Consider the following 18,285-nt stretch of genomic DNA (forward strand, 5'->3'; position numbering starts at 1 on the left):
TGATGACCTCAACACAAAAACAGATACAGTGAACCTCCCAGAAGAGAAACTGGGGAACAGCCTTGAACTCATTGACAAAGGAGGCAACTTTCTGAGCACAACACCTTTAGTGCAGACACTAAGATCAACAATTAATAGATGGGACCACATGAAACTGAGAACCTTCTGCATGGAGAAGGACACTGTCATTTGGACAAAGCAACAGCCTACAGTATGGGAAATGACTCTTACCAATTACACATTTAATAGAGGACTAACATCCAAAACATATAAAGAACTCAAAAAACTAGTTATCAAGAAAATAAATAGCCCAATTAAAAATTCTAAGCAGAATTCTCAAAACAGGAAACTCAGATGGCCGAGAGTGAGAGATCTTGGAGCACTCAGACTAAACTGGATGTTTCTATCAAACCCCTCTCAGGGAACCCTGCAGATGAGGAGGGAAAAAAGTGTAAGACCCAGAGGGGAAGGAAGACACCAAGAAAACAAGGCCCTGTAAATCAACATGATCAAATCTCATGTGAACTCAGAGTCTGAGGCAGCCTGCACAGGGCTCCCAGTTTAGTGTTTTTAATGGGATTCCCAGGTGTGCAGTGAGTCTCTGATTCTTGTGTCTTCTCTAAGGTCCTTTCCTTCTATTTGTTGTACCCAGTTTTGATGTGTTGGTTTTCTATTTTATCCTATATTTTATCTTATCATTATCCCTTGGAAGCCTTTTGCATTCTAGTGAGAGACAGAAAGGGTGTGGCTCCAGATGGAAGGAGAGGTGGGGTGGACCCGGGAGTAGCAAAGAAAAGTAGTGGTAAGGAACCATAATCAGGATATATTATGTGAGAAAAACATCTAATTTAAATAAAAAGAAAAATGTAAAAAAAAAAAGAAAGAAAGAAAGAAAGAAAAAGACTCAGCATATGTTCTTAAAGACAGTTCACCAATTGAAAGATACTTTCTAGGCACAGTTCCTTAGATACATATAATTACAGGAACATAGCCAAATGTTGTTAAATTCAATGAACTCATTTCAGAGTCAGAAATCAATTTATTCTAAGTCCAACCACACCACTCTGTGTCTGGAAGCAGCACATCAACACTCTGCAACGTCTTTCACTCAGTAGTTTTGAAATACACATGCTGCCCAGGTGTAGTGGGACATGCCTGTAATATCAGTGTCCAGGAGGCTGAGGCGAAGTTGGCAAATTTAGACCTAGCATGTGTGAGGCTGTGAGGTTAATATCCAGTACTGGGGGTGGGGATATGTATGCCTTCTAGGTTTATTCCTGAATGATAAATAGCCACATATGATATAGTTTTTGCAGAAGAATCACCACCTGTGCTGTCTAGTTTGGGAAACTTCAATTGAGAAACTGCTTCCATAAAATCAAACTGCAGGCAGGACTGTAATGCATTTTCTTAGTTAGCAATTGATGGGGAGGGCCCAGGGCACTGTGGGTGGTGTCACCCCTGGGCTGGTGGTCCTGGTTCTATTAGAAAGCAGGCTGAGCCAGTGTGCAGCACCCCTCCATGGCTTCTGCATCAGCTCCTGCCTCTGGGTTCCTGCCCTCCTTGTGTTCCAGTCCTGTCTTCCTTCAAAGATAAACAGTGCTGTGCAAGTGTAAGCCAAATAAACTCTTCCCTCCCTAAGTTGGTCATGATGTTTTATCACAGCAATAGTAGCCCTAAGACACTGTGAGGGTGTGAACATGTGTGTGAGCATTGTGCACATGCCTGTGCACACACAAAAGCCAGAAAAGGGCATCACACCGCACAGAGCTGGAGTTACATGCCCAGCTTCATATGTGGGTGCTGGGGTGTGAACGTCAGTCCCCACAATTCTACCTGCCTCCACTTCCAGTGCTGCGCGTCCCAGGCATCATTTTGAGAAAAGAATGAAGGGCCAGTGCAGATTTAAGCAGAGAGAAACTGACTCTACCAAGATGCAGAAGTGGTAAAAGATTACATAGCAGAGGAGCACAGGGAGATGGGAGATACGACAAGGATCATTTTAGAAAAACATCACCTCCTCAATTTCCCACGTCTCTAAATCAGGACAAGCCTTTTGGGAGGTTTTTTCAACAGCTGTGTGCAAGGTATTAACTGAAGTGTCAATAGATGATGGTGCAGACTCAGACTGATGCTGCTTCCACCCTGCACTGCAGATACAGCACTCTGTCCTACGACAACACCTCTTTGTGGTGGCGTCTTTAATTGTTTTCCCTGTCTTTAGACACAATTGCCATGTTTTCCCTCTTACTCTCTACTGTGTTGTTTAGCATGTGTGACTGAGGAACTTGATTTTTACTTCTATAAGACTCAGAATGCTATTTCAGTCTGAGGTTTTAAGAATTCTGCTCCTGTACAGTCAGCCTGGGGTAGACAGAAAATTCCCTCAACTCTTTATTGGGAAAGAAAAAAACTTCCCTTTCCACCAAGGGTAGGGGTCCGCACTCTTCCATGGCTTGAGGCTTCATGTCTGTAACTACACGTTGGTTCTGTGTGTTCTGGGTGACCAGCTGTGACAATTCCCTTATTTCTTCACAGCACAGCACAGGCTTGGCTTTGCATTTGTTTAATACTGTTCTCCCATCAATGCGAAGGAGTACCACCACGTCCTATCAGAGTAACCTCCTACTGTTAGCATTTACAAGCTCTCGGGAGCAGCAGCAGTGTGCACATGCATCAAGGTGAAAAAAGTAGCAAAGACTGTAGGAAGATGACACTTACAAGAAGAGAATGACACTGCGTTTCACAGTCTCAATTTTTTTCTCCCAAGAGCAGGTTCTACCTAGTTGGTGCTGGGCTGAGCAGCTAAAACTTACATTATATCCCACAGTCTTGCTGGCTAAGGAATCCAAGGTGGACTCTAGGACTAACTGCATACATAGTTCTAGGAGTAAAACAAACAACTTTAGAAAATTGACACCCACAAAGCAAGAGCCTATACTACATGATGCCCGGTGATTGCTTTTTTTGAGACAAAGTCTTGCTAGGTAACCTTGCCTGGCTTGAAATATTGTATACATGAGCCTCAAACTGCAGGATCCCCCCTGCCTCTGCCTCCCAAGTGTTGATGCTGGGCTACTTCATCAGAACTGTGCATGTTACAGTGCATTCTTATCAAGTTCAACAAAGACCAGAGACTAAGCTAAACTGAGAGCTTGATTGCTGCCCACCAGAGAAAGCACAGTTAGAGGTTTGGGTTTATCCAAGTTAACTGCCTGCTTGTATATAATATTACCGTTCTTCAGGGAGCAGGAGAATCTAGAGCCTTTACAAAGTATGAGTCACAGCCCCAAAGTACTCAGCAGAAAAAAAAAAGAGTAAATATGAATACACGGGGGAACCAAGTATTAAAGCCACATTTAGTTATAACTAAGAGAGTAAATACTGTACTAAAATAAACTAAAGGGAAACTTGGAGAAATAGAAATTACTTGAGATAAAAGAAAGAGGAGGATGCTACATCCTGTATAGCTTGTATCTCTGAGCATTGAGTAGAGACAGTGAGGGCACAAAGAAAGGACACAACAAACGCACAGAGGAGAGCTGGGGTCGGTGGTCTGCATGCTCTGATGGAGCCATGCCTACAACATAACACAACAACTCAGAACCTAGAACAACGTGTCAGCACAGGGGGTGGGGCTAGTCTACGCAGTCATCTGTAAAGAGTCATACTTGCACCACAGGAAGATGACTATGTGCCAACTTTAAGCCTGACTCAGACATATGGGGAAAGGTTTTGCCAATTTAGCAGTGTCTGAGGTGTGGTCCTTGTCATGGCTGTGCCCATGTCAACAATACACATCCATCCATATTTCCTCTGCTCACTACAAAAAAAAAAGTTAGAGCTTCAGACTAATGCACATGAAAGTGACTAGATTGGTTTAACAGCAGCTTAGAGATTCAAAGGAAAGAATAAGAAGAGATTAGTATTTGCACAGGTATTATTCAATCTGAAAAACAGAAAAAAAATAGGTTGAAAGAAATCGACACAGCATCCCAGGTGCTTTGGGGATAAAGTCAAAGGTTAAATATCAACAGACTTTGAATCTAAAAGGGGCTGGTAAAACAAAATGAGAGAACAAAGCACTATAAGAAGCCATGCCAGGCAGAATGCAACCAGCTCCCAGATCTAGCTTTAATTACCACTTTCCAGCTCCTCGGACAAACAGATGCTTACAGGATGGAGCAGGGAAAACACAAGATGAGCCTAGAGGGTGTCAGTTGATTCCACATGGAGTCAAGTGACAACCAAGATTGGCCACCACAGCACCTTCCAGGGGGAGCGAGGGGGCATGGACAGGAAGGGACAGAAGCAAACCTCAAGAGCTGCTAAAGGCTGACCCAAGGGGAGCATCAAGTAAGTCTTTGGTGATACTGGGCAGGAACTGAGAATGAAAATACCACCTATGACTCTCTTCTCATACAATCCTAAGGTTGACTGGCTGGACAAAAATGACTTGGTAAACCACAGGCAACGGAAAAGGAAAACTGCTCTTCTCGGTAGAGAAACCCTGGGATCTTGTCAGTCATCACGCCACACCCAGATAGGATGCAGTGAGAAGGGCACTTTGCATTAGATGGGAGCCCCCTCAGAAAGAAGGCCACACCCCACTATGGCCTCTCTCCAGTTTCCAGTAGTTTCCCCCTCCCATATTCAAGTGTGAACAAGCCCAGCCCCACTCCACAGCTTGCTGTTGCAGGGAGCAATACTCCCACCTACTACTGCAGCCCTGAGCATGTAGGCTAAGCCAGACTACACTGTGTGGTGTACAACTTACTGCCACACTCCAGAAACATAGGAAAGTCAGAAACCCACTTCTGAGGGAAAAGGAGAGAGTCTGTCCGCCCCTTCAGGATCTGTCATGTTGTAACACAGTGGTAGTCTCTCCTGATGAATCCTCTACCAGTTTTGAGGAAAGTTTTCTCTCTCCTTTTAAGACCATGCTCTGCTGTCTCTTACGTTACCCTCCTCTCAGCCTCTCTTCTACTTCAGGACTTCATCCGAGGGCCTCGTTGTGGGTCTCCCGCACCTAAAGCCCTAAAGCGGCTCATTTAGCTCACACTCAAAGGTGACCATGTGCTAGTCCTGTCTCAGAGCTGCTGAATCTGACCTGTGTTTTTGTGTTATCACACCCAAAGCCACGCCTCCCTGAGCATGAGAAAACACCATACATGCTCACATGGACAGACCTGGCCAGTACTGAACATCAGGGCTCCGAACAGCATGAGTGAGACAATCGCAGAACAGAGGTGTCTGATGTAAAATGTGCTAAGACAGAAATAAAATGACATTAATGGAAATACTGTAGTTAAAAGCTCATACAAAGACAACTTTTCAAATTTGACAAATATATACTACACAAGAAAACCTAGGGGAAGCGGGTGATGGCTATGTGGTAATTTCCTCCACCATCTGTGCAACTTTTTGGTAAGCCTACACATATGGCCATTTGTGCTGGTGCTGGTGCTGGTGCATGCCAGCAGTCAGGGCGCTGAAGAGGCTCAGATGGGAGGTGGCAGCTCAGGGCCAGCCTTCCAGAACTGGGAGGCCTTGATTCAAAATGAGTAAGATCTTCCAAATTAGATGCAACATAAACTTAAAGACCAAAGAATCTGACAAGGGCAAGCATAGTAAATCTAAAGGAAGCCAACTGAACCACATCGTTGTCAAATTTGGGGAGGGGGAAGGGGGGCAGAGAAAAACAAAACAAAACGGGGGGGGGGGGAAGTAGCTAGAACACAATGATGCAGTCTCCACAGGGAGCCTGATGCAGTCAATACTGACTGCTCACACATACCAAGGCCTCAGAAAACGGGGGCTGGTCTAGCTTTGAAGCGATGAATGGAGGAGCAAGCTTTCCTCAAGTGTATCTGTCTTCAACCTTATATTGCCACAGGTGGAGTATGAACTAATTTTTGCTTTACTCCAAATAGAAATTTCCTATTAGTTTAAAACAAATACAGTATGAGTCTAACACTCCCTCCAAGATTTTTACCTCCTCCCTCCCCAGGAAGTGTCAGGAGCACTGGCTCAGATGAGGTGCCCTGATGAGGAACCGCACCTGGGAACTTCGCAGCTCACTTTGCTGTCTTTCCAGGATAGGGATGCTTGTCACTGGTGTCCTTAAAGAGATCATGCATTTTAAAACTAAAGAATTTAGGGACACCAGACATGGGTTGACACAGGACTGTTATCAACTCTGGGACAATTTTAATCTTTGCATTCAGGCAGCTTTCACTCAATTTATTTGGGCTCTAGCACTAGAGCCAGCCCTTAACCTTTTCCCTTTGCTCTTTATTTTCTTTTACTTGGAGTAAAATACAGTGTTGAAACAACAGAAAACTGTGTATCCAAAGTTACCAGGATATTCAGAATTTACATTCCCCTTGGGGCTGTAACTCCAACCATGAGTATAAACTACAATGGGGTCTTTCATTGCAGAGCTCAGACCCATGAGGCAATTCCATTTATCACTGAGTAAATAATGCAGGAAATGTAGTCAAAGAGGGATTTTGCTTTATTCCCTTAACCATAAATAAAAACATGTAGCACTTTGCAGGATTACCACATGTAGTAGCATGTCAGCTTCTCAATGAGCCTCTCAGCCCACATGGGTTAAGAACTGTAAGAACTGGGGTGACTCCCTTGCTAGAGTCACAGCTTTCAGGAAGCGTAAAGGAGTACCATGTGTGAAAGACCCCATTGTGATGTATCTGCAAGATGTAAGCATAAGGTGGGTACAATGCAGAGCTTTGAACGTCTGAGAATTTCACAGTGTGCATGAGGATGCAGCAGGAGCCCAGGCAGAGTCAAGACTGACAGGGTAAGGACACATCACCCTCAGGTAAGCTTGATTTCACAACTGACAACCATTTAGTGGTGGGGGAGGCAGCTGGGACGTGAAACCAAAGCCAATTGTATTTTGCTCCCACTTGGATAAAACGACCCTGAATTCTGCTGAAACAGGGCAGGACTTGTCAGGACGAGTTTCCAACTTTCTGACATGGTCTGGTTTTTCCTGGCTAAGCTGATCACATCCACGCACAAGGAGGCCATTGCTCTCTGCCTGCTTATGCTGTGGTACAGCAGTACTGCCTGTAAGTGATTCCCAACTGTTCTAAATCCCTTTGGTTATAACCACGCTTGTGAAGCATAGCACATCTCAGCTCTGCAGCGTGCTACTCAAACTGGGTCACAGAGGAATGATCATAAAAGACTCCTGTGACAAGGGCGCCTTCACTCTTCCACTTCATTGTCAAGACCAACACCTGCTGCAGAGGTTGACCAATGAGTCAGCTGCAGCCTCTGACTTCTTAGATGTGCTGTGACAAACACTGACATATTTATTTCCTGGCACCGTCACTGTTAAAGCAGTGGATGACATACAGGGTTTCTAATACTTCACATAAAAATACCTATATTTAAAAAATTAGAAAATCATCTTTTGGTGTGAAACTCACTAAATACCTGCCCACAGACTGTGACAGCAAACACACTGCCTGCAAGGTTGCCGTTTCCTCCCTCAGCCTTTGTCACTTTGCTAAACACATCAAATTTCAGCTAACTCTTCTTTTCCAGTGACAGAGAGTTTAATTTGTAAGTTAAGAAGTAAAGTGAAGGGCTGGAGAGATGACTCAAGAGGTTAAGAGCACTGGCTGTTCTTCCGAAGGCCCTGGAATCAATGCCCAGCAACCACATGGTGGCTCACAACTATCTATAATGAGATCTGGTGCCCTCTTCTGGCCTGCTGGCTCACATGCAGGCAGAATACTGTATAAACAAACAAACAAACAAACAAACAAATCTTTTTTTTTTTTTTAAAGAAAGAACAAAGTGAATCTATGGAAAAAAAAAAAAAAGGAAAAGGCCAAACCTAGGAAAGAGCACTGAAACCACCCATTAGAGATGGTTTGTTTAAAAGAAAAATAATTGCTACTATAGAGTACTTAGGGCACATCCAACATATTCTCTGTCTTCTGCAGACCCTAGTATTGTTATTTCATGGGCAAGGGAAAAGGCAGATGCTTCGCGATACAGCCCCAGGATTGTGAGGATTTGAGTCAAGCGCCAGTCTCCAAAACCTTCTTTCTTACCCACTAAAGTGTCCAGAACAGGCCTGCCTGTGTGAAGGTCACATGGAAAACCAGAAGCTCATGATTGGCCACTGCAAAAGCAAAGAGAACCAATGGGGAAAGAGGAGCTCTAGGAAGGAGATGGGCACTGCCCTTCCACTAACTCACATCCCACTTTAACACTCATGAGCCCAGCACAGAGGCTGGCACCAAGGGTGCCCCAGGGACCTTTTATCTGCTAAAACTCAGCAGCTTCCAGAACACTTCCTCTCTTCTAACCTACCCTCTTACAGGCACTAGCAATGCTGCCATTCACCCCCTACTAGGTACCAGGCTTTGCTCGATTCACTTTGACTGCCTTAACTCACTTAGCACTCACAGCAACTATGCTGTCAGTACTACCATTAGGCTTACAAGTATGAGACCTACAGCACAGGCATTCTACAACCTGCTTAAGGTCACGCCGCTAATAACTAAACAGTGGAGGCAACGTGAGCTCATGGCCCTCAAGTTCTGATCTTCTCTCCACCTCCCCAGTGTTGGGAATACAAGCATGGGCCCCACATCTGGTTTGTGCAGTACTGAGAATTTAAGACAGGGTGCTGTGAATGCTTGGCAAGCGCTCTACAAACTGAGCTATATGCCCAATTCATTTTGCTGCTGCTGTTGTTGTTTGTATGTTTTGAGCAGGTTCTCCTGTACCACAGGCTAGCCTTGAACTTGCTATGTAGTCAAGGACAGCCTTGAACTTATGACCTTCCCATCTCTTTCCCAAGGGCTGAGACTGTGTGAACAACCATGCCTGACCTTTAGGGGAAGTTTTAAAATAGAAAACAAACAAACAAACAAATAAAACAAAACATCCTACGTGGAGCACTTTGGCAATGCAGACTACATACTTGTGAAGGGGATGTTTCCAGGGACCACTGTGGGAAGGCCCACTCGGAAGGGCGGGCCTGCAGAGGGCCATGTCCAGCAGGACACAGACCTACTCTGGTGTCCTGGTATAGTCTGAGCAGCTGCTAGCTCAGTTCAGAATTGGTAGGCACAAGTTCAAAAGCATCAGATCATTAAACTTCTTTACATTTGTTAGCCCTAAAGTCCCCAAACAAGATCTGTGGGCAGCCATGGGATCAGGAAAAGGCAGAGGCTAAGGAAAGTGTGGCCAACATGTAGCCAGTCTTGGGAACAGAGAGGAGCACGGATGAGGCAGCTCTGATTGGCGGTGGGGGCAAGGGTGAACCCACCTCTGTTGGAGTGAACAAGTCATCTCAGCAAGGTGTGGCCAGAGGGCACTCTGGTACTCTGGTAGATAGAGTTAACACCTAGAAAAGATTCCTCAATTCTGGGAGTCTGAGTTTTTTGATGAGCTGGTTGCAGGTACAGTTCACACTGTCATCTCACTCATCTTGGATTTTCTGTCCCTTTCTCTCCCCCTCTCTTTCTCTGTTCCCCCCTCTGTCCCCTTCTCTCCCTTCCTTTCTTTTTCTTTCTGTTTTTGTTTTGTTTCTCTGTGAAGCCCTGCCTATCCTGGACTTGCTTTGTGAGGCCTCAAACTCACAAATCCACCTGCCTCTGCCTTTCTGAGTGCTGAGATTAAAGGTGTGTGCCAACATGCCCAGCTGGTCCTTTTCTTTCTTTCTTTCTTTCTTTCTTTCTCTCTTTTTTTTTCTTTTGAGCAAAAAATTTATTTATTCATTTCTTGCATTTGAAGTACACCTCGATGACATCCTTGGCCCGAGATTCTTTGCCATAGTCCTTAACTACTACACAACTGCAACCAACCACTTTCCGTGGCTTCCCCCTCAATTGATTTTACACAGTGCACAGTACTCAACACACAGCGCCTCCACCAGCTTAACATACATGGGCTCATCACAGTTGGATGCCAAGACACAAAGGTGGGCCTGGCGCTTGTCTAAGGCTTTGGCAGCTTCACGTATGACACATGCTAGGCCATCATGGATGAGGTCAGTCTTCAGCACCTCTTGAAGAGCAGTATTGACATCCATTATTTCAGTGAAGACTACTATGTTGTTTTCCTTTCACCCAGGGCATACAATCTTCTACAGTGCTGATGCTGAACTCGTGTGGCATGGTTACACATTCAGTCCCGCACCTCTGAAAGGCACCTCAAACAACCACTATCTTTGTCTTCCCATCCAACCAACACCACACCTACTGCCTGTCACTAGGAATGCTACGCTGGATTGCATACCCTAAATGTGAGGAGTGACAAAGCTTCACAAATATTAGTCAAAGGTGTACTTTAGATGTAATCTAATACAACGTCACCACACAACATTGTATCCCATCATGCTCATGTTCCACTGGCTGTTAGAGCTGGAAGCGAGCACTGAGTATGGACTGTCATGATGCATCCCATGCATCCCAACTGGGCAAAACACAATCCACAAGACATCACTCCTACCAGACTCCAAAATGGCCACTGTGGGAGTCAGATGATGGTACAAAGGTATTTAAGAATGGAAACATTGGGAAATAAACCCATTCTTTAGGCCTACTTCCAAGTAGCACAGGTATAGCTTGCTGGCTGACACCTATGTAAAGGATGAATCCAGTTCCCACGGAGAAGTTCTGAGTGTCCACAGGGGCTGCCGGAACCTCTTCGACAGGAAACCCACCTCAGTTCTCCCGCCACCACCCCTGTTATCAGGATACGGTTTTGAAAGCCTTCAGAACTTAAGTAGCCCGTGCCAGGCCCAGTGCTGAGAACAAGGCTGAGACAAGGTGACTTTGAAGTGCTCAGCCCACAAAGACCAAAGATCAACGGCCACTGAAGATTTTTGTGGATATAAATCAATTGGTGCAGCTTCAAAAATGAAAGAACTGACTTGACAGGTAAGGATTTATCAAACTACCCAGAGAGCTTTGTGATGATGGATAAAAATGAGCAAAACATTCAAAACTGTGTTAGAAGCTATGACGTGTTTATTTATGTTTGTAAGTAGCAACACTGGAAACAGGCCTAGTGTATAAGGAAGGGTTCCCAGGGTCAGCACAGCAAACAAAGAGATTGGAAAAATTATAAATATAGACAAAGAAAATCCCTCCTTCAAGAACTGTGAGAAATTTCACTTTAAAGGCAGCTAATGGGGAAATTGAAGCTGAACTAGACCGTGGAAATATTTCCAGTGTTAGTAACAGCTGCTGTTGCACAGTGAATGCAGCTACTCCCGCTCCTAGGACATATTTTACTAGCAAAAAGAAATTAAAGATAGGGATTCAAATGCCAAGTCCTCCTCCCAAACACAAGCCCTCTAAAACACAATTACGGAATAGTCTGGAGGAAAAGCTACAATACATTTGTTTTAAAACAGGAAAACCTATCCAAATGTTCGTCCTCTGATAACTGGTTACACAAAATGTGTTCTAGCCACACAATGGAATATTATCCAGCTATACAAAGGGCATGGTAGTGGTTGCTCTAAATGGATGAACCTCGGAGGCACTGGGCTGAGAACAAAGTGAAACACAAAGGCCACACCCTGTTAGTTTTGCTACACATGCCTAAACTGGGAAATCCAGCGACAGCACGCAGGCTAAGCAGATGCATGCACTAGGAGTGAGGGAAATTAGGCTACAAGGATCTGTTCTGGGCTCATAAAAATGTCCTCAGGTTACAGTGGGAGTCATGCAGCTCTGTGGGTACACTGAAGCCACTGGCCTTAACAGAAAGGTCCTACGGTGTGTGGATTACATCTCAGCAGTGCTGGAAAGGGGAACGACACGGACAGAGGTCGGTGCGAGTTCGCTTATGCACCCTTCAGATAAAAGCAGAGCCCTGATACAGCATGCACATGCTGGCTGATGAGGGCTGCTGTGCGCTTGTATTTTTAAGAACTGTTGGCTCAGGGAGATGGATGCACCAACCAAAGAGCATGCATGGTCTGGACCTAGGCCCCTACACATATGTAACTGATGGGCAGCTTGGTCTTCATGGGGGGCCCTAGTAAGTTGACTGGGTGCTGTCTATGACATGAACTCTGTAGCCTGCCTTTCGATCACTTCCCTCTAATGAGGCTCCCTTGCGTGGCCTCAGTGGATGAGGGGAAGCTCAGTCCTGGTATGACTTGATGGGCTGGGGAGGGCTGGTGGGACGGCGGTCTTTCTTTAGCTTCCTGCTGTGGGTGTTCTGTCATGCTGTGATGGAGAAGTCAAGTGTCTGATGAGCAGGTGAACCAGGCTCTTTACAAACGCCTGTAACAAAGTGTGCCAAGCTCTCCTGAAGGCCTGTCTCCAGGGCGCAGGCAGAAACCTGGGCTTCCCGCATCCATGCCGAAGGAAAGACGGTCTAGTGTGAAGGGAGCTGGAGCACAGCAAGAGGACCTCAGCCCTCACCCTGCCTGCACACACTGAGGGGCAGCTACTTCTGCAGAGGCCACCCACCCCGCATGTGACACAGGACACACAGGGTCTGTGCCTGATCCCATTTGAAGCCGCTGTGACTAAAGCCTCGCACAGAGAAAGGCAGATGCTGCCAGCCTGCTCTAAGGAGAACTAAAAAAAGAGGAAAATGACTCCTGACCCTTTCTGGTTCCTTACTGTTTCCTGAATCTTGATATAACGATTTATTTTGACAGTTCTTCATAGGGAAAATTCCAAGTCCCTTAACCCATCTCTGCCCTGACCCTGCTTCAGAGTTCCTGCTTCACGCAGCTTGCTGGTGCGTGGCTTAGAGCCTACGTGCAAAGTCACACTACCCCAGCATTTCTCAGGCTGCCTGTTTCCAGTAGGAAGCTTTGCCTTACAGCCTTGTAACTACAAACGTAGGCTTTCTACTAAAGACCAATCAGAAAACTCTGCAGAGCTGAAAAACTCTGTGGCCTCGGGACCACAGCTGAACATGAGTCAGAAAGAGCCTACAGAAGTCAGGGAGGACCAGGTCTAAACAAGTCTTCTAGACGTGGCAGGACAGCTATGCTCTTGAACTCACAGAAGCCGTGGCTGCCTGTACAACATCAAGCCAGTAAACACCCCCAGTCCCCTACCCTGAGGAGCCATTGATACTGGAAGGCTTCTGGAGGAGGGAAAGTAAGTCAGCCTTCTTTAAAAGTATGGAGGCCTGGAAGGCCAAGCTCGCTCCGGGAGATAGTCCTACGCCCATGAGTTGTGAGCGACACAAACTGGACTTGATGGATTCTTAAATAAGAGGGCATGAAGTTGAGAAGTGGTGGAGGCGCAGGTAATGGAGCCATGAGGAAAAGTGGGGGTAAATTAATTCCTTGAGAACTTCATCAAGTGTCGTTAGGTTTGTGTTACACTGCTCTAGCCGAGCAATCTTCTGGAGCATTTTTAACCTAAGACGACTATTCATAGTGTCCCAGATAATTTTCTTCCCAGCATCTCTGTATGCTTTCCCAGGGAACAGCAAACAGCTGGCGCTTCAGTACTAGTAATTAAGATTCATATTTATGAATATTCTCAGAAACTCATAAAATCATTTTTATCTTGGAATTCCCCAGGGTGAAGTTATAATTAAACAAATCACCTCCTTCCTTGGAAGCAGATCATAGTGTTTCTCCGGGCTGCTGTGAGGACCACATGCACTACACACAACCTGGGGAGGCAGGGGCCGCTGGGAATGCAGAGCCTCAGAGGAGTGACACCGGGGCTACTAAAGGACAGCCCCCAGAAGGGCAGCCAGCCACCCACGCTGGAACAGGGCATTCAGAGAATTCTCAGAGAATTAAGAGTGTCTGAGCTACCTGAACCAACCCTTGCCCTCACAGCCACGGAATCAGGCTCTCTCAAGCCCTTGCAGACATAAAGTTTAAGAAAATGCCTGGCTGAGGAGATGGCTCAGTTGGGAAAGTACTTGTCACGTAAGCATGAGGACCTGAGCTCAGTCCCCAAAACCCAAGTGAGGAAGCCAGGTGTGGTGGGCACACACTTGTGATCTGAGGACTGAGCATGTAGGGACCAGTGGATCCCTCAGCACAGCCTAACTGTTGAAGTCCAGAACAGTGAAAGACTGCTGTAAAAACACCAACATGGTCAGTACCGAGCAGACAGAGTTGACCTCTGGCCTCCACATGTACGAATGTACATTTGTTCTCACAGCCACATACACATGTACACACGCAGGCACACAAATCAAGGGGTAGATATTTAAGATAAAAAAAAGGAAGCACAGGGAAAGGCTCTTTTTCATTACGTTATACACTGTATAGATCCAGGTTGAACTGTAGCCATGAGGAGAATGTGACTTCAGAGTGGTTACTCTCAAAACTGAATACCATCCAACATAAAGATGCTCTACAATGTAACAAAATCTTTACTTATTCTTTTTCATCACCATGTTTTTGTTTTTGCTTTTTGTCTCAACAACCAAGTTGACCTACACAGACTGTTAATCTCAGATTTACACATGTTCTAAGAACTGCTTGAATCTTGTTAAAACAAACTACTGAAATTTAAGGATCTTTGCGCCTAACAGATCCCATGAGATGTTGGAACTAGTCACAGGCTGATCTACTACCAACCACTGCAATGTGGCGTTCAACCTCAATGATTCTTCAAGGAAAATATCCTTGTGTCACTTGCTGTGGGGCTTCTCGAGCAGGATGCTTGCTGCTTAGTATACTGAGGAATTCTGGTCACTCAAAGTTTGCAGGATGGGTGGTAAACATAACCTTTCTGGGCCACACCTCCCCCAGTCCTGGCCCCTGTTTGACTCGACAGCCCCCACTTCCTGCCCTATACTAATAGTCTCTTTGTCTTCTTTGTAGGAATGCACACAGGAAGGGCAAGAGGTTCCCCTGTTCTATCCTAGGATACACACTTCCTTAGCCACTAAGAGGGCAAGCTCCCTCACTTAGAGATATGTCTGGTGATCATGTCACCTGGCTGTACAGATGGACTCAGAGGCAAGGCTTCCAGGGCCCAATCTAGGTCAATGGTAAACTCAAAAGTTTCCTCAAAACAACAGACACATTCAGGCCTCAGTATTGAAATTCTAGTTGAGGGTGGGAATAAACACACAGCATGGCACAGCTTCCGTACAGAGGTAGATCCAGACTGTACCCAGTTCTTAAGAAACACTTTTTCATTCATCTCATCAAGATGTCAATATCCGGTCAGAGCTTTTTTGCTCATGATGGATCACATCAAAGTCGTGAATATACTGTGAAAGCAAGCATTCTAGCATCCTACCCTTGAACTACATCCCTATACCTTTCTATACCAACACCTTAAAAACACCTCTAACATCAGAAGTCTATTTACAATAGTTTAAATATCTATGTAAGATCTTCAGGGACTCAATCAAGTTTTTAAAATGTGCCTGGCCTTTTTGCCTGCATCATGTCTGTGTACCATATGCATACGTAGTGGTCAGGGAAGCCAGAAGAGAGCAGAGGAGCCCCTGCAACTGGAGTTACAGATGCTTGTGAACCACCACATAGGTGCTGCAAGCTGAACCCCGGTCCTTTCCAAAATCAGCAAGTGCTCTTAATTGTAAAACCATCTTTCCAGTTCCTCAACCATCTTTTAAGTGTAAACATGTAACATGACAGTTTGGGATCCATGTTTAAAAACTAGGACATTTATTTGTGTGTGTGAATTCATGGGTCATGGTGACTGAACTCAGACCATTAGCATTTAGCCTGCGAGCCATTTCATCAGCCCAGTGAGGGCATTTTTAATGTAAGGATAATGGTTCATTCCCCATTCGGAGACCACTTGTTACGTGTACTAAGGCTCCACAAGTAAGGAAAAGCTGTGTCTGGAAAACAAACTCAAAAACACACCTACTAGTGTTGGCCTTAAGTTGGTCAAACATTGTGATGCTTAAAACAACTGTCTGATGTGTATAAATGAGTTCTGAAACCTCCACAAGGAATGACTGAAAACAACATAACCATAGCCAGGGTACATCTAGAACCTGCAACATCCTTTGTATTAGAAAAGACACTAACAAGTTCCAAACCCCTCCCCACACACACCCGGCAAGGCGAAGCACTCATGAGTCCATCTGCCCCCATGTGATCAACTGAGGATAGCTTCAGCCAGCACACAGGGGCCGGCTTCAGCCAGCACACAGGGGCCCACTTCAGCAGGCATGGGGACTGGGATTAGATGCTGGTCTTCCAAGTATAAATACCAGGCTTCTGCATTTTTGTGGAATCATTGAGCTGTATTCAGTGTAAATGCCTATTTTTTTGGGGGGTGGGCCTGGAAAGATCATCTCTCTTTTGAGATGCCACATTCTAAATATCAGAGCAAATCACCTCTAGATCAATAGTTACCATTCCTCCCTACTGAAGAACTAACTCACCTTTTTTAGTAAAATCTTCATATTGAGTGTGTCAGTGAAGTCATAAAATATCAGTCAATCACCCAGAGGGCGCTGGAAATAAGCTCAATTGGAAGAGTGCTTGCCTGACAGGCACAAAGTCCTGCAGCCCATCCCCAGCACCTCACAAACCTAGTATGGTGGGTGGCACATCTAGTCCCAGCACTTTGGAGGTGTAGTTAGTGGGCCCCGAGTTCAAGGCCTGTCTCTGCTATCTAGTGCATTTCTGGTTAGCCTGGGCAACATGATGACCTGTTTCAAAAACAAAATCACCTAGAAAAAGATTTGGTAGAAACTACTATTTACACTGTAATAGGTACCGTCAGCATCCAGGGTGTGGTGATCTGGGTAGGAACCCAGTTAACATGTGGTTTGCAGTGGGGACCCTAATGACATAACAACAAAACTTGCATCAGCTGGTCTTCATAAAGGACAGTTTTTGGGGGGCATGTTTTTCCTTTTAAATGTTTTATGAAAGAGGTGTTGAGTTAGTCCCCATACTTTCTGAATGAAAATTTTTGGTTGAAATAATTGAGACGAGATTTTTTTTTTTAAACAAAACAAGATGAAGGGATAATGAGATACCAAGAAGGTAAAGATGCTTGCCACTCAAGCTTGGACATGGCTGAACCGAGAACCCAAGTAAAAGTGGAAAGAGAGAATCCGTTCTACAGAGTTGTCCTCTAACTGCCCCCACATATGATGGCACACACACACCAGCCAATTAACAAAAAGCAAAATTGTAGATGTTTCTAAAATTAAAAAAGAAGCATGAAGTTGGCCAACATAGGCAAGACTGTTAAAAGGCAGATCGTGGGCCATGGGAAGGTAGGAAAAACATTTGCTATGCAAACTGGGTGATCTGAGTTTGATCCCTGGGACCCACGGTGGAAGAAGAGAACGAACTCCCCAAAGCTGTCCTGTGTCCTGTGACCTGGTGGCTCACATTGGCACAGTGGAGCACGCAGTACAATACAAACACACACACCACCACCACCACCATCTTTAGATTCACTACCATACATTTTCAATCAACAATGCAGACACACACGCAGACACACACACACACACACACACACACACACACACACACAAACTACCACCACCATCAACATCTTTAGATTCACTGCCATTCGTTTTCACTCAGCAATGCACACACACACAATGCCATGTGAAAAATAAAGATGAGACAATAAGCAGCAAAAACAGACAGACGAGTGAATAAAGGGGGAAACAATGTTTCAAGAAGTTCAAGCGTTTGGGATCTGTTGAGATTTCTTCTATGTCATAATCAGATATCCAGATGCATTGGAAAGGCTGTAAAATCAGGTCACCTATCCCAGAGATCACAGCTTTCTGGAAAATGGTGCATTTGGGCCAAAGGAGTACAAATCAGATGAAGACAGTACTGAGGGGAAAAGAACTACCCAAAACTTGTTACGAAAACAAGCCAGATAATCTCATGAATGTCTTGGGACAGTCAGGGAAGTGACTGCTCCAGGAAACACTGAGCAACCTTCTCCCCCTGGTAGGCTTCTCTGCTGCTGGGATAAATAAACGCCAAGACCAAAACAGATTTGGGGAGGGAAAGAAACATTTAGTTACACTCTGTGTCACAATCCATCACTGAGGAGTTAAGGCAGGAGCTCCACGCAGAACAAAAGCAGAGACCATGGACTTCTTACTAGCTTTCTCAGACTCCTTTCTTATACAGCTCAGGACCGGGGATGTTACCACCTACAGTGGGCTAGGCCCTCCTACAGCAATTGTTAAGAACATGCCCCCCCAAACTTGCATACTGGCCAACCTCACTGAGGCAATTCCTCTGGTGAGGCCTCTCTCTGGGGGGGGGGGGGGGTCTAGGTTTGTACCAAAGCTTATCCTCATATGGCATGC

At 45.3% G+C, this 18,285-nt stretch overlaps 1 protein-coding gene and 1 pseudogene across 15 annotated transcripts in view; both read right to left on the reverse strand.

The window, feature by feature from the left end:
- Positions 1–18,285, reverse strand: part of AOPEP (aminopeptidase O (putative)) — a 273,680-nt gene that overhangs the window by 247,376 nt on the left and 8,019 nt on the right. The window lies entirely within an intron of this gene.
- LOC311597446 (small ribosomal subunit protein eS12-like) lies at positions 8,926–11,615 on the reverse strand (annotated as a pseudogene). The gene has a single exon. The product of its transcript is annotated as a small ribosomal subunit protein eS12-like (transcript).

This window comes from Acomys minous (assembly GCF_964271855.1).
Source record: "Acomys minous genome assembly, chromosome: 5".
NCBI lineage: Eukaryota > Metazoa > Chordata > Mammalia > Rodentia > Muridae > Acomys > Acomys minous.